Consider the following 15,235-nt stretch of genomic DNA (forward strand, 5'->3'; position numbering starts at 1 on the left):
GTAGAAATATCTCTAGTCTATCCTCCCTCTTAGTAACTTTAAGAATGGACAAAACACCCAGTGAATATTATGTGTTGCATGGACATGAAAGCATGAGGCACAGATTCACAGCCCCAACAATGACTTGCAAACCCCTCTGAAGTAATATTATCTCATCATCTTTTTGTGAATCACCCCTCTTTTTCCCCAACTGCTACTGGATATTCTCTTGGTCTGCACATGGCATTTCGCCAGAGTGGAACAGTGAGCACACAGCTCTCCAGGGATAACACAGGTGAAGGCTGCACTATGTCGAATTAATGCTCCATTAGTTGAGTGTTTCAGAAAGTGCATTCTGAGAGTCATTTCTGTATTAACAGTTGGTAAAGTCATTACACAGCCATTTTTTTTTAAGTAAGACGATGGATACACTGTTGCTGTGTGGTCTCTGACCTATCCATTAAAAGGTGAGGCTCCCATTGCTTGCAGGGACAAAACAGCCCTCATGAAGCCCAGACACAATAATGAACAGACTACAACCGGAAAGATAAGCTTCTGCTTTTATTATCAATAATATTAAAAACCTTGGGAATAACAAGTTATTACATTCATTATAGCTTCTGCTGCCCAGAATCCATGTACTGACCCCGTCACAAATCAAAAGCAACAGATTTTTTATGAAAGAGAAACTACATTTTAATTCCCATCGCCTTCTGATACTTTTTCTATCTTTTTTTCTTCAAAAGTTTTGTTATTTTCTGTAAAGGAATGGTCTGCCAGCTGCCCCTTCCCCTTTCATCCCCTCGCAGAAGGTCTACCCTCAAGCAATCTCTCCAATTATTGCCTCCATCTTTAACCTTTCTTAGCTCCAAGGCACCAAAATGTGTAACTCTTTTCTAACAACTTCCTGCTCAAGTCTCCTCAACCAACTTTCCATGCCACTCAGCACCAAGATAACCAACGATAGAATCAGTGACTACAACTGTGGAGAACTACCCTTTCCCAGACTGCCTCCACCTTTCATTGCTGCCCAATATGGTTGACAAGATATCCACTGCTTCACCTAGGTCAAGCCCCATTGGGATGTCCTCATGTGGTTCCACACCTATCCACCCAGCTGGTGGAATGACAGCGATGGTTCCTCCTCCTGCTGAGTGTAGCCATCACCACAATTCACCCAGTTTCATTCTTGGCTCCTTCTTCTTCATCTACATGTTCCATCACTAGGGACAGAGGCCATTTCACTATAGGGTTGGCCACACCCAGCTCAATCTTTCCATCACTTCCTGAGCCCTACAAGCATGACTGTGCTCCAAAAACAAAAAATGCTGGAAAAACTCAGCAGGCCCGACAGCATCTGTGGAGAGAAAGACAGAGTTAACGTTTCGAGTCCGTATGACTCTTCTTCAGAGCTAAGAGAAGTAAAAATGTGTTGGAAGTTATGCTGTTTAAGGGGGGTGGAGCAGGTGAAGCTGGATAGAAGACCAGTGATAGGTGGAGGCAAAGGAGAGATTGCCAAAGATGTCATAAACAAAAGGTCAAAGGGGTGTTAATGGTGGTGGTACTGGCTAAGGAGGTGCTAAATGGTGACATTAAGGATAGGAGGTAGAATGTGATAATAGCTGGACAAGGGTAAGCACTTTGGAAAGAATCCAGCTTCTATCCAGCTTAACCTGCTCCACCCCCCTTAAACAGGATAAATTTCACCACATTTTTACTTCTCTTAGCTCTGAAGATGGGTGATACGGACTCGAAACGTTAACTCTGTCTTTCTCTCCACAGATGCTGTCAGACCTGCTGAGTTTTTCCAGCAATTTTTATTTTTATTTCAGATTTCCAGCATCCACAGTATTTTACCTTTATATGACTGTGCTCCAGCTATCCACATAAAGTCATGCAAGTCACACTTTCCTCCAACTGAATCTCAGGGAAACCAAAGTTATAGTTTTTAGCTTCCAGCAAAACAAACTCTTCCCACTGACTTCATTCAACTCCTTGGCTGTTTGCTTAAGCTGCATTGGACAGTATGAAACCTCAGCCTCCAGTTCATCCAACGCATGAGTTAGAAAACCTGTCCATCACCAAAACCAAAAACTTCTATTTGCATCTCATCAGTTGCCTCTATGCCTACACAACCCTGACCCACATTCTCTGTACCTCTCAATTTGATTTCTTCAATGTCCTCACTGACATCCACAAACTGCAACTTGTCCAAAGATCCACCATTCACATATGGTCCTCCTTTTCTCAAGCAAGAAAAGTCCTTATCCTCAGAGCTCTCCTTGGCCAATACCCACCTACCCTACTACAACCTCCTCTAGCTCCATGTCCTCTCAGGTCCTGAATCTGGCCTTGTGTGTACCCCTCTTCACTCCACTCTGCCAGCATCTGTCTCCCCAAAAAACTCCCTCCACTTCTCAACAGCTTTAAAAGGTACCCAAAAGCTCAGCACTTCAACCAAACCTCTGTTTTTTCCTTCTATGTAGTGCGTCAAGACATTTTAACTCTTAGCTATGTGATTGAGAGCTGTTCTTATCTAACCTCACATATGATGAGTGATCACTTGAGTGAAGCACAAGAGTCAATGCATATACAGGACAGAAATTTTTTTCTCTACAAGTGTTTTATATACACATCACGTGGGAATCTCATGGCCAACATTGTAGTCGACTTTAGTCTTTCGCCAAATGATAACACCAAACAATCACTAGGTATTAGTGATACAGAGAGCTAGTGCAGACATGATGGGCCAAATTCTGTGATGTACTGGTTCCAATTCACTTGAATGCTGATAATACCCTTGTATCACTGTTGAACTTCACTGAATCACACCAACCCTCCAACTACAAGAATAAAAGCCGGCCCCTGCCTGTCCACCAGAATATCAACCATGAGCAAAAAGAAGAGTCTATACACCACAAAACAATAAAGCATAGAATAAATATTGGTGCAGTGCGCTCTTAAGCATATCAGTTTGGGAAGTAAGGACGCTAGCAACAGGAAATAGGGGGGTTGGGAGCTCGATATTTAAGGGGGAAATGAAAACACTGGCTGAAGATAGGGCTCAGTATCATGGAGGCTCAAAAATTGGTGCTGACACTGAGGGCACTAGTTACCTTAGAATCTCAGTACTCTTGTTGGTGGAAAGGTCACTGGTCATCAATATGGGGAAATTGGGGGTTGTTTCGTAAGGGCAGTCTACATTTAAACCAGGCTAGGGGCAGTGTCCTGGAGAATTAAAGAACTAGGGAAGTGGCAAGGTCTTTAAACTAATAAAGGTGTGATGGGAGGTTTCAGCAAAGATTAAATTCAAAAGCAGCAAGGGAAATACAAAGGCTCTAGAGCAGAGCAGTGCTTTGAACAAAAGGATAGACTTGCATTTATATAGTACCCTTCATGGCCACTGGACCTCTCAAAGTGTTTTCCAGCCAATAAAGTGCAGTGATTATTGAAATGTATGAAACAAAGCAGCCCGTTTGATTGGCACCCCTTCCACAAACATTCACTCCCTTCACCATTGCTAAAACAATGGCAGCAGTGGGTACCATCTACAAGATGCACTGCAGGAACTTACCAAAACTCTTCAGGCAGCACCTTCCAAACCCACAACCACTACCATCTAGAAGGACAAGGGCAGCAGATACATGGGAACACCACCACCTGGAAGTTCCCCTCTAAGCCACTCACTATCCTGACTTGGAAATATATCGCCATTCCTTCAATGTCACTGGGTCAAAACCTCCCTCCCTAACAGCACTGTGGATGTACTTACACCATATGACTGCAGCAGTTCAAGTAGGCAAAACAACATGGCAGCAAACTCTCACAAAGAGAGGCATGATATGGACCAGATAATCTGATTTTGTGATGTTGATAGAGGGGTAAATATTGGCCAGGACACCAGGGATAATTCCCCTGCTCTTCTTCAAAATAGTACCATGGGATCTTTTACATCCATTTGAGCAGGCAGCTGAGGCCTTGGTTTAATATCTCATCTGAAAGAAGGCACCTCCAACAGTGCAGCACTCCGTCAGTACTGCATTGGAGTGACAGCCTTGATTTTTGTGCTCCAGTCCTGGTGTGGGAGGGGTAAAAATAAGCAGAGTGGGTCAGGAAGGGACAGTGAGAGTAGCAAAAGTAATAAGGCATTAATGACTAAGGGGCATCAGGAAAAAATTTAAAAATGCCAAAGCTAAAGGTAAAATATCTGAATGCATGTAGCATTCACAACAAATTACCGTAGATGAATTAATAGCACAGATAGAAATCAATAGGTTTGATCTAATAGGCATTATCGTGACACGGGGCGGAATTTTCCGTGCCCATTGACATTGGGCGCGTTCGGACAATATGGCAAGAGGGTCAAAAATCGGCTTCACAACGTCGTGAAACCAGTTTGGGATCATCTGCTCAGCCTGTCAATGGCATTTCCCGCCATTGGACTCAGGAACCTCATTGTAATACAGCTGCATATTATCATAAGGTCAGCTTGCTGGAATCATTCCCCCCACGCTGCATCATCCGAGCACATCGGCGGAAAAACACGCCGGTCCAGAACACGTCTTGACAGGTGTGACATGCAGAAGTCAGGACTTACCTTCGAGGTCTTGCTCACATCACGGACATCCGAGGAGCATAAGATGCTGGAGCCCGACAGCAATGGGGCCCTGGAGGAATGTCCATGGCATGTTGGGTGAATTCTCATGGACATGGCTCTGCTGCGAAGCAGTGCACGGAAGGTGGAAAGTCACCGCTGAGGGTCTGCTCCCAACAGATGTTAGTCAAGTGGGTTGGGAGGAAGGTCTAAGATCGACTGGGAGAGGAAGAGGTGTCAGTGGGGGAGGGGGTGGGGTGAAGTTTGGAGAGGGTGTTGCATTGAAGGTGGTTGTTTCGTAGAGGGGGGGAGGAGGTTGGGAGATGGGAGGTACTAGGGGGGAGAAGGGGGCTATGGGGGAAGAAGACAGCAACTGGCGAAGTAGGTATAAGAGGGTTAAGGGGAGTTGGTGGGGGACTGGGGGGGGAGGAGTCCAAGGGGAGGAAGGAATCCAGGGAGAGGAAGGAATCCAGGGAGAGGAAGGAGTGTGGGGGAGGAAGGAGTGTGGGGGAGGAAGGAGTGTGGGGGGAAGGAGTGTGGGGGAGGAAGGAGTGTGGGGGAGGAAGGAGTGCAGAGATGGGAGAGTGTAAGGGTGAAAGAAGGAGTCAGGAAGGGAAAGGAGTAAGGATGTCTAATGGAGTCAGGAAGGGAGAAGGAGTAAGGTAGGTGGAAGTGCTGTTTGTGGTGGGGGGGAAGGATTAAGCGGGGGGAGAGATCTGGGGTCGGGGAGGAAGGATTTCCAAGTCGGGGGGGAAGGAGCTCCAAAGGGGAAGGAGTCTGGAGGGGGTGGATGTCCAGGTGAAAATACAAGAGAGGGGTCTGATGAGTCCATCACTGCTTCCTGGGGAGCAAACTCAGGGTGGGCGTGGTATGAGGGAATGGTGAGAATGACCAAAGGCAGAGGGGGGCGGTAGGGTGGAAGGGTGATGGTCTGATGGTATCAGTAGAAGGGACGTTGAGGGTGCTTGCTGGGCACTCGGAGGCAGTCACAGATCCTGGATTGGGAAGGAGGAGGTTGGGGAGGTTAATGTGGATGGGGGTGGGATTTTCGGGAAGGAAGGGAACGTGCACGTTCACCTGGACATCACCAAAAGAAAAGGGTTGTGGCTGGTAAGTCATGGAGGGGAGGTAGAAGGTGATGCCAGGGGGGTGGACAGTGATGGGGGAAAGAAAATGAGTGACTGGGGGAGGAGAAAGGATAGGGGAGCGTATTACTACCATGCTGGCTAAGTCAAAATCAATGCTGTGGGAAAACTCGTGAGGCCTATTAATGAAGCTGAAAGACACCATTATATATTATTCAGTGAAAAGGAATATATTTCCAGATTGTAAGGTGGCAAAATATGTTCACCCATGTAACAACAGTGACCAGAATTTAACCTTTGAATAGCTTTGTTCCCTCCCTCCCAACCTCACCCCCGACACATTTGTTCCCCTTCAACGTCACCCGCTCCCCCGACACCTTCGTTCCCTCCCTCCCAGCTTCACCTTCCCGACACCTTTGTTTCCCCCTCCCAACACCTTCTCCCCAACCTCACCCCTCCTCAGCTTCTTTCCCCCCTCACAGCATCACACCCCTGACATCTACGTTCACCCATTCCCCACCTCACCAATTCCCTCCCAACCCTGCCACCCTGCCCCTGACATCTCTTCCTCTCCCAGTCAATCCTCTCCCAAACACAGCTGGATGTTCCCCTCCACTCCCTCAACCATCATCCGCAGTAAGCAGACCCTTAACGGTGACTTTCCACCTTCCGTGAGCTGCTTCGCGGCAGAGCCATGTCTATGAGAATCCACCCAGTATGCTATGGATGTGCCTCCAGAGTCCCAGAGTCCCCTTGCTGTCGGGCTCTAGCATCTTCTGCTCCTCGCAAGTGCGCGATGTGAGCAGGACCCTGACGGTAAGTCCCGACTTCTGCTCATCACACTTGCCAAGACGTGTTCTGCACTGGCGTGTTTTCCCACCGACATGGGCGGACGATCCAACATGGAGGGTCGAGTCTGGTGGGCTGGCCTTATAACGATATGCAGGTGTGTTACAATGAGGTTCCCGACGTCCTATGGTGGGAAACACGGCCCGCCTTTGAAGGGCAGAGCGGTCATTTGCAAACTGGTTTCATGACATCATGAAACCGATTTTTGGCCTTACCATATTGTCCACTCATGCCACCGAACACGCCCAACATCAGGCACAGAAAATTCTATCCTTTGTATCTGTCTTCATGGTAGAAAACACAAAATCCGTTCCAGAAATAATGAGAAATCAAGATTCTAGTGAGAGCGAGGAACTATGTAACAAAATAGTACTAGAGAAATTAATGGGGACTAAATGGCAACAAATCCCCTGGACCTCACAACCTGTTTCATAGTGTTTTAAAAGAGGGTAGCTGCAGAGGTAGTGCATGCATTGGTTTTGATCTTCCAGAATTCCTCAGATTCTAGGACAGTTGCCAAGGATTAAAGGTACTAAACTTAACGCCCACTATTTAAAAAGAGGGAAAAAAAAGAGGAATAGTAGAAAGAGAGGGAAAACATGAACTATGGGCCAATTAGCCTAAACATCAGTAGTAGGCAAAATGCTGAATCTATTATTAGAAACATGGAGTGGCATTTTCCATTTTTCACTGTAAAAGTGTGGAGACGTTACCAGAAGTTAGAGTTGAACCTGCTCCTTGTCAGGCCGGAAGAACTTCTGCAGTAACGCGCCTCTCAGCTCATTACCTATTCATGCGCATGAAAGGCAGCGAACCTTGAAGCAGGGCAGGCAGCAAGTCAACACCACTCCCGTTACATCACGTGTTCGAAGGCCTGGGGTCCGTATTTAAAGGGCACCCAGATAGGTATTCATTACCTGCAACCCAAGAACGGCTTCTTTCATCACTGAGCACCCCCCACCACCCCCAGCGCCCAGCTGTGGACTGATGTCTGAAACCAGACAGCGTTTGGCCCCATCTTTTAGCGACGCCCCATCGCAGGTTTTCCTCCAGGCTGTCTGCAAAAGAAGGGATGTCCTCTTTCCCAGGGACATCAGCAGGAGGCCATTTCCCCAGACTAAAGCAGCCTGGACAAAGGTAGCAGCGCAGGTCAGCAGCTGTGGGGCCCACAGAAGAAACTGGCTCCAGTGCCGCAAGAGGATGAGCGATCTGTTGTGCGCTGCCATGGTGAGTGCCACCGTCTGCTCAATACGAAGTCACACTCATAGGGACACGAAGCATTGTAAGTTTGCAACTGTAGAGGGTTGACACACAGGTGGCATACATCTCCACCAGATGCAACATGTGGGCTGAATGTGTGCGAGTTAATTAGTGCTCTGAACGTTCCACAACATTGTTAGAGAGTTTTGAAACTGTGCGGGGTTTAAAATAAAACAAAAAAGGCTGAAAAAAACTCAACATGTTTGACACCACCTGTGGTGAGAAACAGAGTTAACATTTCAGGTCTGTGACCTTCTCTCAGAACTAGGCAACGTTTGAGGTGGAATAGGTTTTGAGTAAAGGGTATGTGGAACCAGGACAAAAGCAATAAAGGTGGCTTTTAACTTTTCAGCAGGACAGAGAAACCCCAATTACACAGATGTGACAATGCGTGCCATTTTTACGAATAATGTAACTCCTTGCCAAAACAAGAACAGCATGTACTCAACAGCTATAACTCTTCAAATGCCCCATAGTATATTCTTCTCACCAATAAGGGTGACACAGAAATTGGCAGCTGTGGGGGCCACAGGAGAATATGTAGCCATGAATGCTGTGAAACTGCTCATGTACCCATGTCTCTCAATGCTCCTCTCTGTCTGCAGGAGACAAAAGGGCACAATAAGCATGAATGTGCACAGGCGGGGAGGAATGCCTGACATCAGGATCATAACCCCATTTAAAAAAGAGGCCACAGAGCTGGCAGGAGAAGAGGGTGACCATGCCTGAGGGGAGATTAGAGTTGTCCGACCATCGAATGAGAATGCCTCCTGTCTGCTCCCCCCAGCTGGACATGAAGCAGCCTTATACATGTAAGCTTTGCTGCTCGTGACACCAATAATTCTTTATGTTCTTTAATGCAGCCTCTGGAGCCCATTCTCATTCCAGGCATAAGAGCAGAAGGTTCCATCCCCCAGCTCCGGCTCCAAATCTGAGAAGAAAGAGTCAGGACCCTCACGGAATGCACCATCAAGGTGTTCCTCCACATCCTCTGCCAGCACAGAGATATTCACCTATCAAGAGTAGGCTCAGGGTCACAATTGGTGATGCCGAAACTGACATGGATCAACTAGTGAAGGAAGTGAGTGATAGTCGAGGCCTCTGACACCGGAGGACTGCCGAAGATAGTAGAATAAAGGGTTAACAGCAGAAGCATACACCATGCAGCTGTAATAATGATGTTGGATCATATGTCTGAGAAGTAAGGGCGATCTGGAGGGAGGAGAAGCTCCACCCTCATGTAGGTCCAAATGTTTAAACACTTGCTGGGGATAAAGATTAATGGTTTAGAGAAAGTACTGACTTGAGCAGCATGCTTTGGAGGAATAAACAATCTCCAAACCCCCGTCTCAACCACGACCACACAATGAAACATGGAAGTAGAAAGTAAAAGACCCAGCAGACCTTAGGAAGATGATACAGGGCTGGCAAGAAAAGAGATACTCAAAGGAAGGACAAATGAAAAAAATTTAAGACTCACCAAGATGTCGGAATATTGAAGGAGCAGCAGATACAGACCTGGAGACTGGATGGCAGTGAGCACAGGCCCGAAGCAGCAAATAGCAGCAGGAATAATTCCTGGGCTCAGCTGAAGCATGGAATCCACACTACTTCTTCCAGGGCCATTTCAAAGTGCAAGGGGCCCACAAAAGGCTCAGAACTGGGAGACTTGAGAAAATGGGTCACAAGGTACAGAACTGCTTCAGGATTACACAAGATAAAAAAAGGCCAGGTGAGTACACTACTTTATGCAGTAGGATACAGCACCGATGGCGTGATAGCAAGGCAGGGGTTGATGAGACTTTAACTTCTTATGAAGAAGTCCTGAAAGTCTTTAGATTTTATTTCCGTGTCCGTCAGAATTTAATAATAGAGAGGGCTAAATTTAATAAAAGAAAGCAAAGACCAGACGAAAGCATGGATTCCTCATCAACGACTCTATAGGCTGGCAGGGAAATGTGATTATGGGACCTTAAAGGATGAGCTGATTCACAACAGAATTGTAGTAGGGGTCCTAGATGAAGCATTATCAGATCTTTTACAAGAGAGGAGTTAACATCAATCAAAGCAATGCAGATTGGGAAGCAAACAGAACTCAGGAAACAGAATTGGGCGTTTGTTCACAGAGAAGGTGAGGTCCCATGGAGGTGATCGCGTGAGGTCATTCAGTTTTAAGGCTACAAGAGAGAAAGCGCACCAAAGCCTAAGCTCGCAAAAATGGGAAAAGCACGTCAACCATCATTTTGAAATGCCATCGGTGTGGCAGGAACAAACCACACAAGAGAGAAGAAATTCCAGAGTGCCACAACTGTGGAAAAATTAGGCATTTCAATGCTAACAACCTGTAAAAAGATGGAGAAAATTTTAAAACAGAGCCACGCACAAGTAGTGAAAGAACCACAGCAAAGGAACTTATCTTCCTGTGGGGAGGTTTTTGTTTTATCAGATGAAGTCAATTGGCTCAAACATTGCAACCCTCATCTATCAAATTACAAGGGCCTGGTGGGATTTTAAAAGTCAAAGGCCAACTCATGGCAAAGCTGAAATATAAAGAGTAAGAAATCCTCAAATCCCGCTATGTCTTTCAAAATCAAGAGTGCTCTTTACTAAGCAAAAAGATATGCCTAAATCTATAAAGTGGATTAAGTTACTGATGACAACTACAGCAGTACATTTCAAAATGAATTTCCAAAATTGTTTACAGGGCTAAGGAAATTAAAGATCAAATACCTCCAACCCTATCAGCTGATGCTAAACCAATTTGCCTCTTTACACCGAGGAAAGTCCCTCACCCACTCTGGGATAAAGTCAAGGATGAAACTAAAAAGTTTCAGTCACCATGCCAACAAAATTGTGTTCAGGAATGGTTACAGTCCCAGAGCCAAACAGCTCTATCAGAATCTGTGCGGATTTAACTCCATTGAACAAATCGGTGGAACGTGAGATCTGCTCGATGGCCTGAGTAGATGACAGCCTTGCCAAACTAGCCAAGAGGACTGTATTTACCAAATTGGATGTGAACAGTGGATTTTGGCAGTTGCCTCTCAACAAAGAATTCAGATTCCTGACCACATTTATAATGTCATTTGGTTGTTATTGTTTCAATTGATTGACCTTTGGTATAGTGTCTGCCCCAGAAATTTTCCAGAGAACAATGTCTCTCACTCTAGAAGGCATAGAAAGAGTAATATGCTATATGGACAACATACTTAGACATGGTTCCACAATAGAAGAGCATGATCAGAAAGTCAGAGTCTTACTGGGTACAAGCCTAACATTGAATGAAAAATGTGAGTTTGCCAAAGCTTTGATCAAGCTTTGAGGTCATATGGTACAAGCCACTGGAATCACAGTTGATCTAAAAAAAGCAAAAGTGATTGGAGGATTTCCACAGCCCAGGGACATAACTGAGCTCCAAAGGTTCTCGGGATGGTCAACCAAGTAGGCAAGTTCCTATCAAGTTTAGCAAAGGTTAATAAGTCCTTGAGACAGTTGTTGATACAGGATCAACAAGTGCTGCTGGAATGTGGACCAGCAAAATGCTTTCGAAAAGATTAAACAACTTTTAATCTCTTCTGAAATCATGGCACATTACAAACCAGCAGCTGATGCATCGTCTACAGGTCTGGGGGCAGTTTAATTTCAAGTGCAGAGACAGCAAGCATAGACCAGCCTACTATGCCTCTAGGTCACAATAAGGACAACAACACACCACCATAGAAAAAGAAGCATTGGCAGCAACGTAGGCTTGCGAAAAAATTTCAGATATGTTATGGGACTGCATTTCAAAATCAAAATAGACCATAAACCACTAGTCACCTCTTGAACAGGAAAGAAATTGTGAAGATGCTGCCCAGAACAAGGTTCAGATTAAGTTTAATGATATATGATTCCATAACAGAGTATGTGCAAGGGAAGTATCAAACAACAGCACACACACCATCCTGAAAACAATCAAAAGGAACCAAACAAGAGGATTTACTGTTCATCGAGGAGGATTAATCACTCAGCACTTACCAGCTCCTGCAAAAAAGTTGCAGAAAATAAAACAAGCCCAACAACGAAATGAAGAACGTCTCCAAATCCGAGAATATTATCTTGAAGGATGGCCAGACTACATCCCCACTAATCCTTCACTACGGATGTACTTTGAACAGCATAAATATCTCACTATTATTGACAATTTACTAGTCTCCAACCAGAGAACAGTCAAATGTATAGCACTTGGACTTCATATTCTTCAAAGACTTCACCAAGATCGTCTGGGAATAGCAAGATGCCACGTGAGAGCACAGGAATCAACCTGGTGGCCAGGCATTGCTCACTTCATAGAAGAAATGATTTCTAACTATCTTACTTGTGTAGTAAGCAGCAAAGAGCAAAAACTCAAACCCAACATCACCATGAAAGACCACAGGAGGTAAAACAGCATGAGGAAGAACAGAGAAGCAACCAGGCTCAGAACTTCAATCACAGACATAGACCACCATAGAATTACCAGTGCTGAAGTCCAGGGAGAGTGTATGGGTCCGGGAGCAACAGAAGGAACGCACAATCATTGAAAAAACTCCATAACCAAGATTGTCGGATTGAGGCAGGTTAGGGTATCATAAGGAGAGACCACAGTGCCTTAACATCCTTGGAGAGAAAGCCCATAGAAACTTGGGCTTACTATTCAGATCCTGATGAAGAAGAAAGACTTACGACAGCTGTACAAACAACCAGGAGAAGAACACTCATACTGAGAAAGGGAAGTGCACTGAATATCCTCGACTTCAAAGAGAGATCAGAACAGGTCAAGGCACCTCAGAGACTAACCCTGTGAAGTCTGAGACTTTTGGGGAGATATAGGGGAATATAAAAATGACAGGCATAAAGACTTGGGGGGAAATGTAGAGTAAAGGGTTAACATCAGAAGAATACGTGATGCTAATGTAATAAAGATGTCAGATCACATGACTGAGAAGTAAGAGATCTGGAGGGGGGAGAAGCTCCAACCTTGTTCAGAGGCCCATATGTGTAAATATGTGCTGTAAATAAAAAGTAATGGTTTTGAGGAACTACAGAACCGAGCAGCATACTTTGGGAGAATAGACATCCACAAGACCTCTGAGCAGACCCCAACCTCGCAAAAAACAGAGGCCAGGCCCCAACAGGGCCCCATGTAGATGACAAGCCTCTGGACACAGCCATAAGAGACCTGTTGGGAGATGCAGAAACAGGCAGGGGAATATCAGGCAGAGGTGCCAGAGGCCATTCACAGACTGGATAAGTCCATCCACATTCTGTCCGACATCGTGACTCCGACATGTGAGTGCTTGGCTGCCTCCGTGGAAAGGGTGGTGGCCGGCTTGGAGACCCAGTTCCAGCAGAACACTCAGTGGCTGCTGGATATGTGCTCAGACCTGTACTTCATCGCTCTGGCCATGAGCGCAGTGTAGCAGTGACTAGGTGAGAGAGCGGTAAGGCACCTCAACTTCTCTCCAGGTGCCCCTCCACCTCAAGGAGTCAGGGAGTTGCCATTGTGCACCGACAGGGAGGAAGGCACCTCAGGATGTTCGCCCCAGTACACTGCACAGGTGGCCTGCAACTCAACCTCCTCTCTGCCAGTACCTCCATCTCCTCCAGTGACTCCGTCTCCTCCACTAGGTCAGGTCGGTGAGAATGCATCTTCACCTGTGCAGGAGACCCTTAGCAGGCTGGAGCCCTGTAGGCCTTGGACCACCAGAAGGACCCATCAAAGTTATCACAGGTAATGGGGCATAGTAGTCAGCAGGCTGCCTCCACCCTAACTGTGGATGTCAAGGCTGTGCTTAGACGTAGCAATAGAAAAAGAAAGATAAATATATTTTGAAGGCACATAGGTGGCACAGGTGTCTAATCACTGTATATATGATGTTTAATTGCACTGTTTTCAGGTTTAGTATGTTCTCATTATGTTGTTAGTTACTGTAATGGCTGCGGAGATTTAAGGGTGTTGCACTTCGTTCCCAATCAGATTCCAATGATGTGGTTCTACTGATACATCATTTATTTTCTCACATCATCAATAATGTCATCAATGAGTATTCTGACATGAGTATGTTTCAGCCTAGGCCATCATTTGTGAATGTGCAGCCTAGACACGCATCAGGCAGCCCAGTAGAAATTGATTACCCTCAGAAAAAATGCTATCTGTGCAGCGTCTGCAGTCAAGTCATTGCATGTCCTGCTGGCATCCTGATGTGAGATATGAGGAGGATGTAAAATGGCCTCAAGGGGAGTTAGATATGCTATGCGAGTACCCAGGAACATGGCAGATGGAATACAAGAGTCAAAAGCACGAGGCTCTCTATTGTGGTCTGAGGAGTAGCAAACGAGAGTCTTTCCTAGTGGTAAGATAATGAGGTGTGGACGGTCAAACTGAATCACAAGCAGGTGCAACCAGCAAGTAGGAGGGCAACTTGCAAGTTGGTCTTGACTGTAAGAGGGATTAAAGAAGTCTGGCAGCAGTTGACTGCAGCCTTGGTGAGGCCTCATCTGGAATAATGTCTGTCCTGTTCATCTCCTTACCTAGGGAAGGATTAGACCTGCATAAAGAGATTGCAACCAAGGTTCACCAGACTTGTTCCAAGGACTGTGGGATTATCCCATGTGCTGAGACTACTACAACCCCAGACCCTGCTGGGATTTCGATATTATGAGACCCATGAGTCAGGGAGCACACTTGCTACCTGTGGGCTTCACCATAGAGAAAACACAACTATGATTCTCAAGCAGTTGCCTCATAATTATTAGGGTTCCTTTGTAGTCAACCAATTGTGCTTGCCTTTAACTCCACTCACCCAAAAAGACCCTCCTCCCACTTCGAAAGATTGCACTTTCGGAACAACTGTGTTTCAACAAACACATTTAAAAAACGGTGCGTGTCACATTTCAAATGCACTCCACCAACTTCCTCATCACCCTTGACCCACCAAATATAACCATTCTTCTTACCTCTCTCACCCTTGAATCTTCCCATTACCCTTGATCCTATAATCATCACCTTTCACATGCCTTCTGTCTCTTCTGTGTCTACACCGGTTACCATCCCCATCCCGACCCTTACCCTTCCCGTTATCCGAGCTACCCATTTTGTCCATTTCTGTGACCCACCCACTACCTGACAATTACCCTGAACCTGCCACCCTACCACATCCCACTACCCCCTCTCACTGTGACTGTTCTGTCTGCCGCCAGTGCCCTCAGTGAAACCCTCAGGACCCCACTATAGACAGCACCAACACCGACCTTTAGGACCATCTCTTTCCCACCATCCCTGCCCTGAAACCCACTCCCCCATTTAACCACAGATCACCCACACCCAACATACAAGGCCATTCTCTCCCTCCCACATCCGTGCATCCTCGCATTCCCTCGCTGCCTCCCTCCCTATCCCAAACAGTCTGGTTACCTTCCCCTTCCCACCCTGCTCCGTTGACCCTTG

The sequence above is a fragment of the Carcharodon carcharias genome, chromosome 16 (assembly GCF_017639515.1).
Source record: "Carcharodon carcharias isolate sCarCar2 chromosome 16, sCarCar2.pri, whole genome shotgun sequence".
Classification (NCBI taxonomy): domain Eukaryota; kingdom Metazoa; phylum Chordata; class Chondrichthyes; order Lamniformes; family Lamnidae; genus Carcharodon; species Carcharodon carcharias.